Raw genomic sequence first — 15831 nt, forward strand, 5'->3', positions numbered from 1 at the left:
AGTTTCTTCATGCGCTTTACACCAATATGACCTAAATGGCAGTGCCACAAATAAGTTGCACTATCATTATCAACTCTGCATCTTTTGGCTTCAATACTATGAACATGTGTATCACTACTATCAAGATTTAGTAAAAATAGACCACTCATCAAGGGTGCATGACCATAAAAGATATTACTCATATAAATAGAACAACCATTATTCTCTGATTCAAATGAATAACCGTCTCGCATCAAAAGATCCAGATATAATGTTCATGCTCAACATTGGCACCAAATAACAATTATTTAGGTCTAAAACTAATCCTGAAGGTAGATGTAGAGGTAGCGTGCCGACGGTAATCACATCGACTTTGGAACCATTTCCCACGCGCATCGTCACCTCGTCCTTAGACAATCTTCGCTTAATCTGTAGCCCCGGTTTCGAGTTGCAAATCTTAGCAACTGAACCAGTATCAAATACCCAGGCACTACTGCGAGCATTAGTAAGGTACACATCAATAACATGTATATCAAATATACCTTTCACTTTGGCATCGTTCTTCTCCGCCAAATACTTGGGGCAGTTCCACTTCCAGTGACCAGTTCCTTTGTAGTAAAAGCACTCAGTCTCAGGCTTAGGGACAGACTTGGGTTTCTTCACTTGAGCAGCAACTCACTTGTTGTTCTTCTTGAAGTTCCCCTTCTTCCCTTTACCCTTTTTCTTGAAACTGGCGTTCTTGTTGACCATCAACACTTGATGCTTCTTCTTGATTTCTACCACCGCAGCCTTTAGCATTGCGAAGAGCTCAGGAATCGTTTTATCCATCCCTTGCATATTATAGTTCATCATGAAGCTCTTGTAGCTTGGTGGCAGTGATTGAAGAACTCTGTCAATGAGACAATCATCAGGAAGATTAACTCCCAGCCGAGTCAAGTGGTTGTGGTACCCAGACATTCTGAGTATATGTTCACTGGCAGAAGTATTCTCCTCCATCTTGCAGCTGTACAACTTATTGGAGACTTCATATCTCTCAATCCGGGCATTTGCTTGAAATATTAACTTCAACTCCTGGAACATCTCATATGCTCCATGACGTTGAAAACGTCATTGAAGTCCCGGTTCTAAGCCATAAAGCATGGCATACTGAACTATCGAGTAGTCACCAGCTTTGCTCTGCCAGGTGTTCACAACATCTGGCGTTGCTCTTGCAGCCGGTTTGTCACCTAGAGGTGCTTCCAGGACGTAATTTTTTTGTGCAGCAATGAGGATAATCCTCAAGTTACGGACCCAGTCTGTGTAGTTGCTGCCACCATCTTTCAACTTTGCTTTCTTTAGGAACGCATTAAAATTCAACGGAACAACAACACGGGCCATCTATCTACAACAACATAGACATGCAAAATACTATCAGGTACTAAGTTCATGATAAATTAAAGTTCAATTAATCAAATTACTTAAGAACTCCCACTTAGATAGACATCTCTCTAATCATCTAAGTGATCACGTGATCCATATCAACTAAACCATGTCCGATCATCATGTGAGATGGAGTAGTTTTGAATGGTGAACATCACTATGTTGATCATATCTACTATATGATTCACGCTCGATCTTTCAGTCTCAGTGTTCCGAGGCCATATATGCATATGCTAGGCTCGTCAAGTTTAACCCGAGTATTCCGCGTGTGCAAAACTAACTTGCACCTGTTGTATGTGAACGTAGAGCTTATCACACCCGATCATCACGTGGTGTCTCGGCACGATGAACTATTGCAACGGTGCATAATCAGGGAGAACACTTATACATTGAAATTTAGTGAGAGATCATCTTATAATGCTACCGCCGAACTAAGCAAAATAAGATGCATAAATGATAAACATCACATGCAATCAATATAAGTGATATGATATGGCCATCATCATCTTGTGCCTTTGATCTCCATCTTCAAGGCACCGTCATGATCACCATCATCACCGACTTTACACCTTGAACTCCATCAAAGCATCGTTGTCGTCTCACCAACTATTGCTTCTACGACTATCGCTAGGGCTTAGATATAAAGTAAAGCAATTACATGGCGATTGCATTTCATACAATAAGGCGACAACCATATGGCTCCTGCCAGTTGCCGATAACTATGTTACAAAACATGATCATCTCATACAATAAAATTTAGCATCATGTCTTGACCATATCACATCACAACATGCCCTGCAAAAACGAGTTAGACGTCCTCTACTTTGTTGTTGCAAGTTTTACGTGGCTGCTACGGGCTGAGCAAGAACCGTTCTTACCTACGCATCAAAAACCACAACGCGGTATAGTGATTGCTTTTTGATCTTCACAAAGAAGCCTGTTCGTTGAATCCAATTCAACTAAACACTACTAGGGAAAAGCCTAGCAGCAGCGCGGGTTTTAGGCCTATCAGTAGCGCGGGATGGTGTGCTACTGGTACGGCGCTATATCGACTTAGTAGTAGTGTTTTCACCAAACAACGCTACTAGTAATTACTAGTAGCGCTTCTCCCTGCACGCGCTACTACTATTATTTCGTATTTTATTTCTTTTTTATTTCATGTTTTATTCATACGCCTTTATACAAGTTTTCATACAACAGCAATTTAGAGATTGTTTTTACATCATAATGAGTTATTACATCACTGGGTGAAAGAACCGTGGACTAGTTTCAAGTGGATGGACATCCACTTGAAACTAATCCGCGGTTCTTTCACCCGATGATATAATAAATATCATCGTCGGCATCATCATCATCATCATCATCATCATCATCATCACCATCATCATATCATTAACAACTTATCATCATAATACATCATTGTCATATAACACCTCCTCATGATCATCGTTTTCATCAATGAGACATCACATAGCAAGTTGGTCACTAGTCATAATCACAACTACTCCGCATCATCAACTCTAACACATTGTACCACATAATAAATATTGTACCTCATAGGACCTACTACATTCTCTTAGGACCTACTATATTCTCTTAGGTAAAATAGCATAAAACAAGATAGGCCTTGACTCTCCATTATGGAGAATGGAGATTATCATGTCTTCAATTCTTGCCTTTCGCACACTGTTGCTTCCAAGTAGCTCCTTACGACTGTCCATACATTTTTTCCATTATGTGATTTTCATGTCTCCATCTCTTTTAGAAATCTGATATGGACAGGTGAGATTCCTAGGACGACCTGGCTGTATGTTCAAAACATTAAGGCGACCTTTCTGATACATCAGATGAGGCACACAATCATCCGAGATTTTCTGGTGAAAAACATAGTAATAACTTCGTAGATAGCAATGTAGTTAAGTTTTAAAAGAATTTATGCAAAAGATGCACGGATGTCGTAATAGTAAAAGATCTTACCATGACATCTCCATGGATGTTACCGTAGTTCAACACATGCACTAGTGGCACATATTGACCATAATGTGGAGGATTTTTATTATAGATATTGTAATTCTCAAGATCAGTACAAAATGCAACCAGATGATTTTTGTCCTAATAAGTTAACTCAGAGCCATCGGTGTAGTAGGTTCTGTCTACCATGTTCTGCACATTGTTTGAACAATTAAAATAAGTTGTCAATGGAAATAATCTGTCAACTATTTTGAAATGAACAATATAAATTAGTTAATAACTATGTTTGAGAAACTCACATAGCGGTAGAATTGGAAGAGTATCAACAAGGACCCAAATGTTCAAATTGTCTTGTTCGATATCAGGATCACCAAGATCCATGGTGACAAACATACCCTCTTGAAAATCATACATCTTGCAAAGTGCTTCCCAACCCGGGCAACCAAAATGCGATACGCTCTCAGAATTGTATAGATTTACCTCAAAATCCATACCATGATGGGTCCTTAGGTTAATTTTCTTTGTTTCATTCCTCTCATGATCTTCAAAATCCATCCTCTCCAAAACATAGCGTCTTGCATGGCATGGGATAAGTTAGTCGAATTGTAAAAGACAAAAGATACACGTTGAAGTAGTACAAGTCGAGCTTAATTACAAGAAAACACTTTGCGTCGTAGCTTACCATATCACAATCGAAGGCCTCCTCGAGCTTAATGCTGAAGCGCTGATCTTTGTCCAGGTGAGGCCTGTCGCAGAAACCTCGGTCGTCGTGGCACCAGGAGCACTCCCCCGGGAGACTTTCGTCATCCGAGTACAACATTTCCTATGTTCATAATTCAAATATTAAACTTGTACAGTTAAATATATTTACTATAAAAAATAAATTAGATCATTATTATTCATCACGGGTTGCTATCAGTCTGCCAAGTCTATATGGTGGAGACTCTCCCTCATTGATTCCTCTCTGACATTTTCGACCGTCAGTGATGGTCGTTACTCCTTCTTTCCCTAGTGCATAACAAAGGTCTAGCACAAGGAAAAGAAGGAGAAACGACCCCCACGACAACGGTCGGGATTCTTCGTCCTCTCTCATATATGGTGGATACACTCTCTCACTGATTTTTCGACCTTCGGTGATGGAGCCTCGGCAGACTTAATGTCAACCCGAAATGTCGTTTAATTATTTTTCGAGAAAATCCAGGCCACTCGATATTTCCTACATATTCTAGCACAAGTCATGCCAAAATTCATGAAAAATTCCGGCATGGCCTTTGCTAACACAGGACATATCGAGCGCCTGAAATTTGTCGGAACAGAAATTAATCAACACTCCGGCAAAACATAGGCCACTCGGAGGTGTAACATGAACATGACCGGCCACTTGGGCAACCACATATCCTATTTAAGCAAGACAAGATATACATGTTTTTATCTACATCATATCTTATAGGACTCATATTGACATGGAGATTTGGCTGGTCTCACCTCGAGGTCGGAGGGGGTCGGTGACGGGGTCAGCGGCGGGGATGATGGAGGGGCTCCTTGATTTCTGCAAAAACAAAAACCCTATAAATAAAACCCTAGCGAACGACATCGATGCGGGAATAATTGCTTAAACTAAAAAAAATAACAACAAATATGACATGTTCAACTAGTTCTATTAATTCAAATAGTTCTTACTAAATATAAACTTACTATAAATAGAAATAAACTAAAAATAAACTAGTTCAACTAGTTATATTAATTTTCTTACTAAAAATACATTAGTTCTATTAATTCAACTAATTCTTACTAAAACTAAACTAGTTCAACTAGTTTATTAATTTACTTACTAATTATTTTAAACACTTACTAAAAACAGTAAAAAACTATATTGATTTTTTTCTCTAAACTAAACACTACTGCCGTAATTAACATCTAGTTAAACCCTACTGCCCTAGTTCTTAAGCATCTACAAGTACTAACTAATTAGATGAACCCTACCTAGGTGCTTAAGCATCTAAAACTACTTAAGCACCCATTGATGAACCCTAGGAATTTGTCCTAAAAACTAATTAAGTATCTACAACTATTGCCCTAATTAACATCTAGTTTACAATTAAGCATCTACAACTATTGCCCTAATTAGCATCTAATTTGATGAACCCTGACTAATTTGATGCACTATGAAATTTGATGAACCCTAGCTAGGAACCCTGGCTAGGCATAGGTAGGGGAGGAGGAGGAGGTGTAGACGTGCTCACCTCGGGTGCCGACAGAGTTAGGCAGCGGCCGAGGGACGGGTAGGCGGCGTCGAGGTCGGGGTCGGGCTCGGGCGCTCGACGGAGGCGGCGATGTAGGGCGGCGGCGAGGTCAGGGTCAGGGGAGGCGTCGAGGTCGGGGTCGGGGCGGCGTCGAGGCCGTGCGAAGGGCGACGGGAGAGTGCGTGGTGGCCGACGGCAATGCAGGGCGACGATGGCGTGGTGACAGCAGAGGAGTTGGATTTGGGGGAAGTGGCCGTGGAGAAGAAGAACCGTGCGGTTAAGTCAAAAATAGCAGTAGCGCCGTCCAGGAAAAGAGCTATTGCTACATTAGCTAGCTATAGCTAACTTAGCTATAGCGCTGGCTGACAGAACGCGCTACTGCTAAGTTAGCTATAGCGTATGTCCTGAAAGCACGCTGCTGCTACGCCTTTCTCCTTTATTTTTATTTTTCATTTGTTTCCTTCACGTTTTCATTTTTTCCTTCCCCTTTTTTATTTCTTTCATTTTCATTTACTTTTCTATATGTTTTTCATTTGATTTTCCTTTCATTAGTAGTAGCGCTTTCTGGGTAAAACACGCTGCTACAACAACCTTAGTAGCAGCGCGCTTTGCTTAAGCTCGCTACTACTATTGGTAGCCTGGCGAGAACAGTAGGGGAATTGTAGTTGCAAAGCTTCTTCGCTGAGATGCGCTACTGCTATAAACTTAGCTGCAGCGCGTTTCTTTCCCATGCGCTAGTGGTAAGTAGTAGTAGCGCTTATTTTTGTCCCGCGCTACTGGTAAGATTATGTGTATAAGGTTTTCCCTAGTAGTGTGACACCCTCCAGCCACCTGTGTGCGAAGCACGTCGGTAGAACCAGTCTCTCATAAGCATACGCGTAATGTCGGTCTGGGCCGCTTCATCCAACAATACCACCGAATCAAGAATCAACTAGTTACGGCAAGCAATATGTATATACCCACGCCCACAACTCCTTTGTGTTCTACTCGTGCATATAACATCTACGCATAAACCTGCCTTGGATGCCACTGTTGGGGAACATAGTAATTTGAAAAAATTCCTACGCACACGCAAGATCATGGTGATGCATATCAATGAGAGTGAAGAGTGTTGTCTAGGTACCCTCGTAGACTGTATGCGGAATCGTTATGACAACGCGGTTGATGTAGTCGTACGTCTTCACAATCGACCGATCCTAGCACTGAAGGTACGACACCTCCATGATCTGCACACGTTCGGCTCGATGACGTCCCACGAACTCACGATCCAGCAGAGTATCGAGGGAGAGCTTCGTCAGCACAACGGCGTGATGACGGTGATGATGATGCTACCGGAACAGGGCTTCGCCTAAGCACCGCTACGATATGACCGAGGTGGATTATGGTGGAGGGGGTCACCGCACATGGCTGGAAACAATCAACTTGTGTGTCCTAGGGTGCCCCCTGCCCCCGTATATAAAGGAGCAAGGGGGAGGCCGGCCGGCCTAGAGGCGCGCCAAGGAGAGGGGGAGTCCTCCTCCTAGTAGGAGTAGGACTCCCCTTTTCCTAATCCAACTTGGAAGGGGAAAGGGGAAAGGAAGGAGAGGAGAGAGGGAGAAAAGAGGGGGTGCCGCCCCCTCCTTGTCCAATTCGGACTCCCAAGGGGTGGGGGGCTTGGCCAGCCCTAGGCCCTCTCCTCTCTATCCCACAAGGCCCATGTTGGCCCATTAGTTCCCCCGAGGGTTCTGGTAACCCCCCGACACTCATAAATATCCGGTGTCCCCCGGAACTCATCCGGTGTCCAAATATAGTCGTCGAATATATAAATCTTTATGTCTCGACCATTTCGAGACTCCTCGTCATGTCCGTGATCACATTCGGGACTCCGAACTATCTTCGGTATATCAAAACACATAAACTCATAATACCGATCATCACCGAACGTTAAGTGTGCGGACCCTACGGGTTCGAGAACTATGTAGACATGACCGACACGTCTCCGGTCAATAACCAATAGCGGAACCTTGATGCTCATATTGGTTCCTACATATTCTACGAAGATCTTTATCGGTCAAACCGCACAACAACATATGTTGTTCCCTTTGTCATCGGTATATTACTTGCCCGAGATTCGATCGTCGGTATCTCAATACCTAGTTCAATCTCGTTACCGGCAAGTCTCTTTACTCGGTCCATAATGCTACATGTCATAACTAACTCATTAGCTACATTACTTGCAAGGCTTATAGTGGTGTACATTACCGAGAGGGCCCAGAGATACCAATCCGACAATCGGAGTGACAAATCCTAATCTCGATCTATGCCAACTCAACAAACATTATCGGAGGCACCTGTAGAGCACCTTTATAATCACCCAGTTACATTGTGACGTTTGGTAGCACACAAAGTGTTCCTCCGGTATTCGGGAGTTGCATGATCTCATAGTCATAGGAACATGTATAAGTTATGGAGAAAGCAATAGCAACAAACTGAATGATCATCGTGCTAAGCTAACAGATGGGTCAAGTCAATGACATCATTCCCTAATGATGTGATCCCGTTAATCAAATCACAACTCATCTCTATGGTTAGGAAACATAACCATCATTGATTCAACGAGCTAGTTAAGTAGAGGCAAACTAGTGACACTCTATTTGTCTATGTATTCACACATGTACTAAGTTTCCGGTTAATACAATTCTAGCATGAATAATAAACATTTATCATGATATAAGGAAATATAAATAACAACTTTATTGCTGCCTCTAGGGCATATTTCCTTCACTGGCAATCTGGATGCTAAATCTTTTATCTTAGGGCAAGGGAACATTATGGGAAAAGAACGTATCTAAGAATTTTTCAATTGTGTTGGGAAAGCTAAGTCTAGATGATGCTCCTATACTTAAAACTACTAGATCTTATGCGGATGCTATTTCAACACTAGTTCTGAAACTTGAAAATAAATTTATTCGTACCCATCCTACTCTGCAAAGATTGTTTTTGGAGCTTCCCGTCATAAAGAATCCTAAGGCTAAAAAGTTGGCCACTCTTGTTCTTATGAATAAGTTTGACTGCATAATACGGGAAGCTAGGGAAATCTTTGATTTTTTATGGTATGAATCGTGAAAAACTTGTGATAGATGAAGTTATTTACAATAGTGATTATGCTTCAAGACATCTACTGGGGGATAATAAAATCTTTGATGAGAATCTTAAAAAGGACGTCACCGTTCTAGATATAATCCAACAAGTTTTCAATAATGTTAATCAACATTACTTTTGGATTGTTGCGGGAAATCAAAAAGGGTATGATGAACATCAACTTAGGAATGCTAAAGTTTCCATGTATAATATGTTTTATGTTGTGTTTACAAAACCCCATGATGAAAACACTTCTAAGAAGGTTAAGAAGAAGGATGACAAAACTTAGATCCTTGCTTTATGCCTAGCTAATGGCGTAAAACTATACTGCTTGTTGGGAGGCAACCCAATGAATAAATTTTATTTTTGCTTTTTGCTTCCTGTTATTGTGTGTTAGCACAATTATGCTACTGTTATGATTGTGTTTTTATGTTTTAATTAGTGTTTGTGCCAAGTAAAGCCTTTAGAATCTTCTTGGGTGGCAGTTGTCTGATCTTTCTGAAAAAACAGAAACTTTTGCGCTCACGAAATTAATTTTCATTTTTTTGCCAGAGAGTGATAAAATACCCTTTCCACTTTCAGTATATCAATATACAAATTTCTCAGGTCGACCTAATTTTTCAGAATTTTTGGAGTTACAGAAGTATTTGAAATAGTAAGATTACTACAGACTATTCTGTTTTGACAGATTCTGTTTTCTTTGTGTCATGTGCTTATTTTGATGGCTCTATGGTTTTATTTGATGAGTTTTTGCCATAGAAAAGTTGGAATACAGTAGATATAATACAAAAACAAAATATGAATTTGTTTGATACAACACTTATAGTAGTGATTTATTCTTCTTATACTAACGGATCTCATGAAGGTTTTGTTGAGTTTTGTGTCATTGAAGTTTTCAAGTTTTGGGTTATCTTACGATGGATGAAGGATGGAAGAGCCTAAGCTTGGGGATGCCCTGGAATTCCAAGCTATTATTCAAAAATGAGCAACCAACTACGCTTGGAGATGCCCCTGAGTGGTATCCCCGCTTTCTTCCAATGATCATCAGTATTTTACCCGAAACTATATTTTTATTCGTCACATGATATGTGTTTTTCTTGGAGCATCTTTTATGATATGAGTATTTGCTTGTTTTATTTTGTGTTTTAAGTCATCAATCCTTGCTGGACACACCTATTTGGGAGAGCCAAAATTATGTCATGACTTGTTAAAATTGCTCTCTATGCTTCACTTAAATTTTTATGAGCAATGAACTTGCTCTAGTGCTTCACTTATATCTTTTTGAGCATGGTGTGCTTAGTATTTTTAAGAAATTCTCTCTTGCTTCACTTAAATTATTTTGAGAGAAAGAAATATTATGCTCATGATCTTCACTTATATTTGTTTGAGCTTATGAAAATTAACACATGAAAATTAGTCCCAAAGTGATAGATATCCAAGAAGGATATAATAAAAACTTTCATGAAGATCATTGGACAAAATAAACTTGATTCTTATTAATAGTTTTGAGATATGATGATGTGATATGTGAGTTATATTGATGAGTAATTATGCTTTCGTAAGAATATTGGTGTTAAGGTTTGTGATTCCCTATGCAAGTATGAAAGTCAATAGTCATGCAATGAAATTATATCTTACTTGTGGTGCATTATTCGGTGTTATTTATGCTTAATGCTTGCTTATGAGATTATCCGTTTCTTGGTTGGTCGCTTCTCAATCTTTTGCTAGCCTTCATTTTGCACCAAGTATGACCTCTACTTGTGCATCCAAAATCCTTCAAACCAGTTTTGCCACATGAGTCCACTATATCTACCTATATGCGATATTCTTTTGCCGTTCTTAGAAAATTTGCATGTGCAATCTCTAATTTTCAAAATAAACTTCTCTTTTATGTATTTGTTTCGCTCGCGGAGTGGTGAGGGGTGGCTAATATTTTCCATGCTAGATGTATTATTCTCACGATGAGTGTTTATTCACTTGTCATTGCACGAGAGTAAGGCAAAGGTATTAGCGATGCCCAGTCCCGAAATGCAAAAATTAATTTACTTTATTTTTTCAAATAATAAATTCCTTGGAAAGTGTTGGTATGGAGGGCACATGGGGATACGGTTTGCCATGGAAAGTGAAAGTATGGTGGAAAAAGGAATAAACTTTATTTTCTGTTTGGGAACTTCCTATGATATATCTAGCATGGAAAGTGTTCGGAACTCTAAGTCATTTTCGTTGGTGGGATGGATACACCTCCCAAAATGTTTTTTTATCTCTAAGTTTTTCACTTTGAGCTTTGGCACCTCTACAAATCCCTACTTCCCTCTGCGAAGGGCCTTTCTTTTACTTTATGCAATTTTTATTTTTGAATTTGAGTCTCCATCTTCTCTTATAAAAGAACCAACTAGGAGGCAATATGACCGTACTTAAGTATTGGGTGTATCTCATATTCGAGTGTGTTTCATGAATGGATCAATGTTTGAGCATGATGGGCTAGGGATAACTTATTTTAGCGTTGATATTTTGAAAAGACATGGTTGCTTGTTGATATGCTTGAGTATCTAAATTATTATTTCAAAAATAGACTATTGCTTGGAACAACTAAAAGTCCAAATGTCCATGCTATAAAGAAAAGAATATGATATGACATGTTAGGCAACATTCCACATCAAAATTTTTGTTTTTATCACTTACCTACTCGAGGACGAGCAGGAGTTAAGCTTAGGGATGCTGATACATCTCCAACGTATCTATATTTTTTTATTGTTACATGCTGTTATATTATCAATCTTGGATGTTTTATAATCATTTTATAGTCATTTTATATCATTTTTTGGTACTAACCTATTGACATAGAACCAAGTGCCAGTTGTTGTTTTTCCATGTTATTTACATCGCAGAAAATCAATATCAGACGGAGTCCAAACGCCCCGAAACTTTACGGAGAATTTTTATGGGCCAGAAGGAACACAACGGGCCCTGGCTGCGCCTGGGGGGGTGCCCCGAGGTGGCACAACCCACCAGGGCACGCCAGGAGGCCCAGGCGCGCACTGGTGGGTTGTGCCCACCTCAGGTGCCCCCGGACCGCCTCTTTGCTCTATCAATACCCCAATATTCCAGAAACCCTAAAGGCATCGAAGAACTATTCATCCAGTCGCCGCGGAGTCCAGAACCACCAGATCCAATCTAGACACCATCTCGAATGGGGTTCACCACCTCCATTGGTGCCTCTTCGATGATGCGTGAATAGTTCTTTGTAGACCTTCGGGTCCATAGTGAGTAGCTAAATGGCTTCATCTCTCTCTCTTGATTATCAATACAATGGTCTCTTGGAGATCCATATGATGTAACTCTTTTGCGGTGTGTTTGTTGGAATCGATGAACTTCGAGTTTATGATCAGATCTATGTTTTTATATCCATGAAAGTTATTTGAGCTTCTTTGATCTCTTATATGCATGATCTCTTATAGCCTCGTATTTCTTCTCCGATATTTGGGTTTTGTTTGGCCAACTTGATCTATTTATCTTGCAATGGGAAGAGGTGCTTTGTAGTGGGTTTGATCTTACGGTGCTTAATCCCAGTGACAGAAAGGGAAATGACACGTATGTATCGTTGCTACTAAGGATAAAACGATGGGGTCTATCTCTACATAGATAGATCTTGTCTACATCATGTCATCGTTCTTATTGCATTACTCCGTTTCTTCATGAACTTAATACACTCGATGCATGTTGGATAGCGGTCGATGTGTGGAGTAATAGTAGTAGATGCAGGCACGAGTCGGTCTACTAATCTTGGACGTGATGCCTATATAATGATCATTGCCTGGATATCGTCATGATTATTTGAAGTTCTATCAATTGCCCAACAGTAGTTTGTTCACCCATTGTTTGCTATCTTTCTTGAGAGAAGCCACTAGTGAAACCTACGGCCCCCGGGTCACTTTCTCATAATATTTGCCTTTGGGATCCACTTTTATTTGCATTTATTTTCAGATCTATTAATCCAAAAACCCAAAAATATTTTGCTGCACTTTATTTTATTTGCGATCTATTTATCCAATCTATTACAACATTTTTACCATCACGCGCCAATTTCTGGCACCGTTACCCGAAAGGGATTGACAACCCCTTTAACACGTCGGATTGCGAGGATTCGTTATCTATGTGCAGGGTCTGTTTACGTTGTGTTGCTTGGTTCTCCTACTGGTTTGATAACCTTGATGTCATATCCGAGGGAAATATCTACCGCCGCTGTGCTGCATCATCCCTTCCTCTTTGGGGAAATACCGACGTAGCTTCAAGCCACATAATCCCCTCTATATTTTTTTGTTCTTAAACTTTATAAAAGCACTCAACAGAATAAAATGACTCTCTAAAACTTCCGGGTTGTCTCTCTGGCAACGCTTTCTTTAAAGCCATTAAGCTAGGCATATAGTGCTCAAGTAATGGATCCACCCGGATCCCAAGGTATATCAAAACCAATTTTAATTCACAATGATTTGTAATTTAGTATAGAGCACAAAAAACATATATCATGCAACAACGAAGTCTAACTCTCTTCCTATGCATCGGCATGTCATAAAAGAACAATTCATGCACACATAGTAAAGGCCGATACATAGCATAAATAGTTGCTTGCAATTTTATTGTATTGGAAACATAGAGAGGTGGAGATGTAGTTCCTCTCTCATAATAATTGCAAGTAGGAGAAGCAAGTGAAGGAAATATGCGTTTAGTTTATTGCTGCTGATTTCTTCATGACTTATACATGTTCCTCTGACTATGAGATTATGCAACTCCCGAATACCGGAGGAACACTTTGTGTGCTACCAAATGTCACAACGTAACTGGGTGATTATAAAGGTGCTCTACAGGTGTCTCTGATGGTACTTGTTGAGTTGGCACAGATCGAGATTAGGATTTGTCACTCCGATTGTCGGAGAGGTATCTCTGGGCCCTCTCGGTAATGCACATCACTATAAGCCTTGCAAGTAATGTGACTAATGAGTTAGTTGTAGGATGATGCATTATAGAACGAGTAAAGAGACTTGCTGGTAACGAGATTGAACTAGGTAATGAGATACCGACGATCGAATCTCGGACAAGTAACATACCGATGACAAAGGGAACAACGTATGTTGTTATGCGGTTTGACCGATAAATATCTTCGTAAAATATGTAGGAGCCAATATGAGAATCCAGGTTCCGATGTTGGTTATTGACCGGCGATGATTCTCGGTCATGTCTACATAGTTCTCGAACCCGTAGGGTCCGAACACTTAACGTTCGGTGACGATCGATATTATGTGTTTATGTGTTTTGTTGTACCGAAGGTTGTTCGGAGTCCCGGATGCGATCAGGGATATGACGAGGAGTCTCGAAATTTTCGAGATGTAAAGATTGATATATTGGAAGGCTATATTCGTACATCGGAAAGGTTCTGACTGGTTCGGGTATTTATCGGAGTACCGGAGAGTTACGGGAATTCGCCGGAGAGTATATGGGCCTTATTGGGTTTACGGGAGAGAGAGAGGGGCTGCCTAGGGCAGGCCGCTCCCCCCCAAGGCCTAGTCCGAATTGGACTAAGGGGAGGGGCGGCGCCCCCTCCTTCCTTCTCTTCTCTCTTCCCCTTCCTTCTCTCCTACTCCTATTACATGGAAGGGGGAAATCTTACTCCCGGTGAGAGTAGGACTCCCCAGGGCGCGCCATAGTAGAGGGCCAGCCCTCCCCCTCCTCCACTCCTTTATATACGGGAGAGGGGGCACCCCATAGACACACAAGTTGATCATTGATCTTTTAGCCGTGTGCGGTGCCCCCCTCCACCATAATCCACCTCGGTCATATCGTAGCGGTGCTTAGGCGAAGCCCTATGTCAGTAGCTTAATCAACACCGTTATCACGCCGTCGTGCTGACGGAACTCTCCCTCGAAACTCTACTGGATCGTGAGTTCATGGGACGTCATCGAGCTGACGTGTGCAGATCGCGGAGGTGTCGTACGTTCGGTACTAGGATCGGTCGATCGTGAAGATGTACGACTACATCAACCGCGTTGTCATAACGCTTCCTCTTACGGTCTATGAGGGTACGTGGACGACACTCTCCCCTCTCGTTGCTATGCATCACCATGATCTTGCGTGTGCGTAGGAATTTTTTTGAAATTACTACGTTCCCCAATAGTGACATCCGAGCCAGGTTTATGCGTAGATGTCATATGCACGAGTAGAACACAAAGGAGTTGTGGGTGTGGGTATATACATATTGCTTGCCGTCACTAGTCGATTCTTGATTCAGCGGCATTGTTGGATGAAGTGACCCAGACCGATATTACGCGTACGCTTACGCGAGACTGGTTCTACCGACGTGCTTCGCACACAGGTGGCTAGTGGGTGTCTGTTTCTCCAGCTTTAATTGAATCGGATTCAATGAACAGGGTTCTTTCTGAAGATCAAAAAGCAATCACTATACCGCGTTGTGGTTTCTGATGCGTAGGTAAGAACGGTTCTTGCTCAGCCCGTAGCAGCCACGTAAAACTTGCAACAACAAAATAGAGGGCATCTAACTTGTTTTTGCAGGGCATGTTGTGATGTGATATGGTCAAGACATGATGCTAAATTTTATTGTATGAGATGATCATGTTTTGTAACACAGTTATCGGCAACTGGCGGGAGCCATATGGTTGTCCCTTTATTGAATGAAATACAATCGCCATGTAATTGTTTTACTTTATCACTAAGCGGTGGCGATAGTCATGGAGGCAATAGTTGGTGTGACGACAACGATGCTTCGATGGGGATCAAGGTGTCAAGCCGGTGACGGTGATGATCATGACGGTGCTTTGGAGATGGAGATCAAAGGCACAAGATGATGATGGCCATATCATATCACTTATATTGATTGCATGTGATGTTTATCTTTTATGCATCTTATTTTGCTTAGATCGACAGTAGCATTATAAGATGATCTCTCACTAAATTTCAAGGTATAAGTGTTATACCTGAGTATGCACCATTGTGAAAGTTCGTCGTGTCGAGACACCACGTGATGATCGGGTGTGATAAGCTCTACGTTCACATACAACGGCTGCAAGCCAGTTTTGCACACGCAGAA

The sequence above is a fragment of the Triticum urartu genome, chromosome 4, assembly GCF_003073215.2.
Source record: "Triticum urartu cultivar G1812 chromosome 4, Tu2.1, whole genome shotgun sequence".
In the NCBI taxonomy this organism is placed as follows: Eukaryota; Viridiplantae; Streptophyta; class Magnoliopsida; order Poales; family Poaceae; genus Triticum; species Triticum urartu.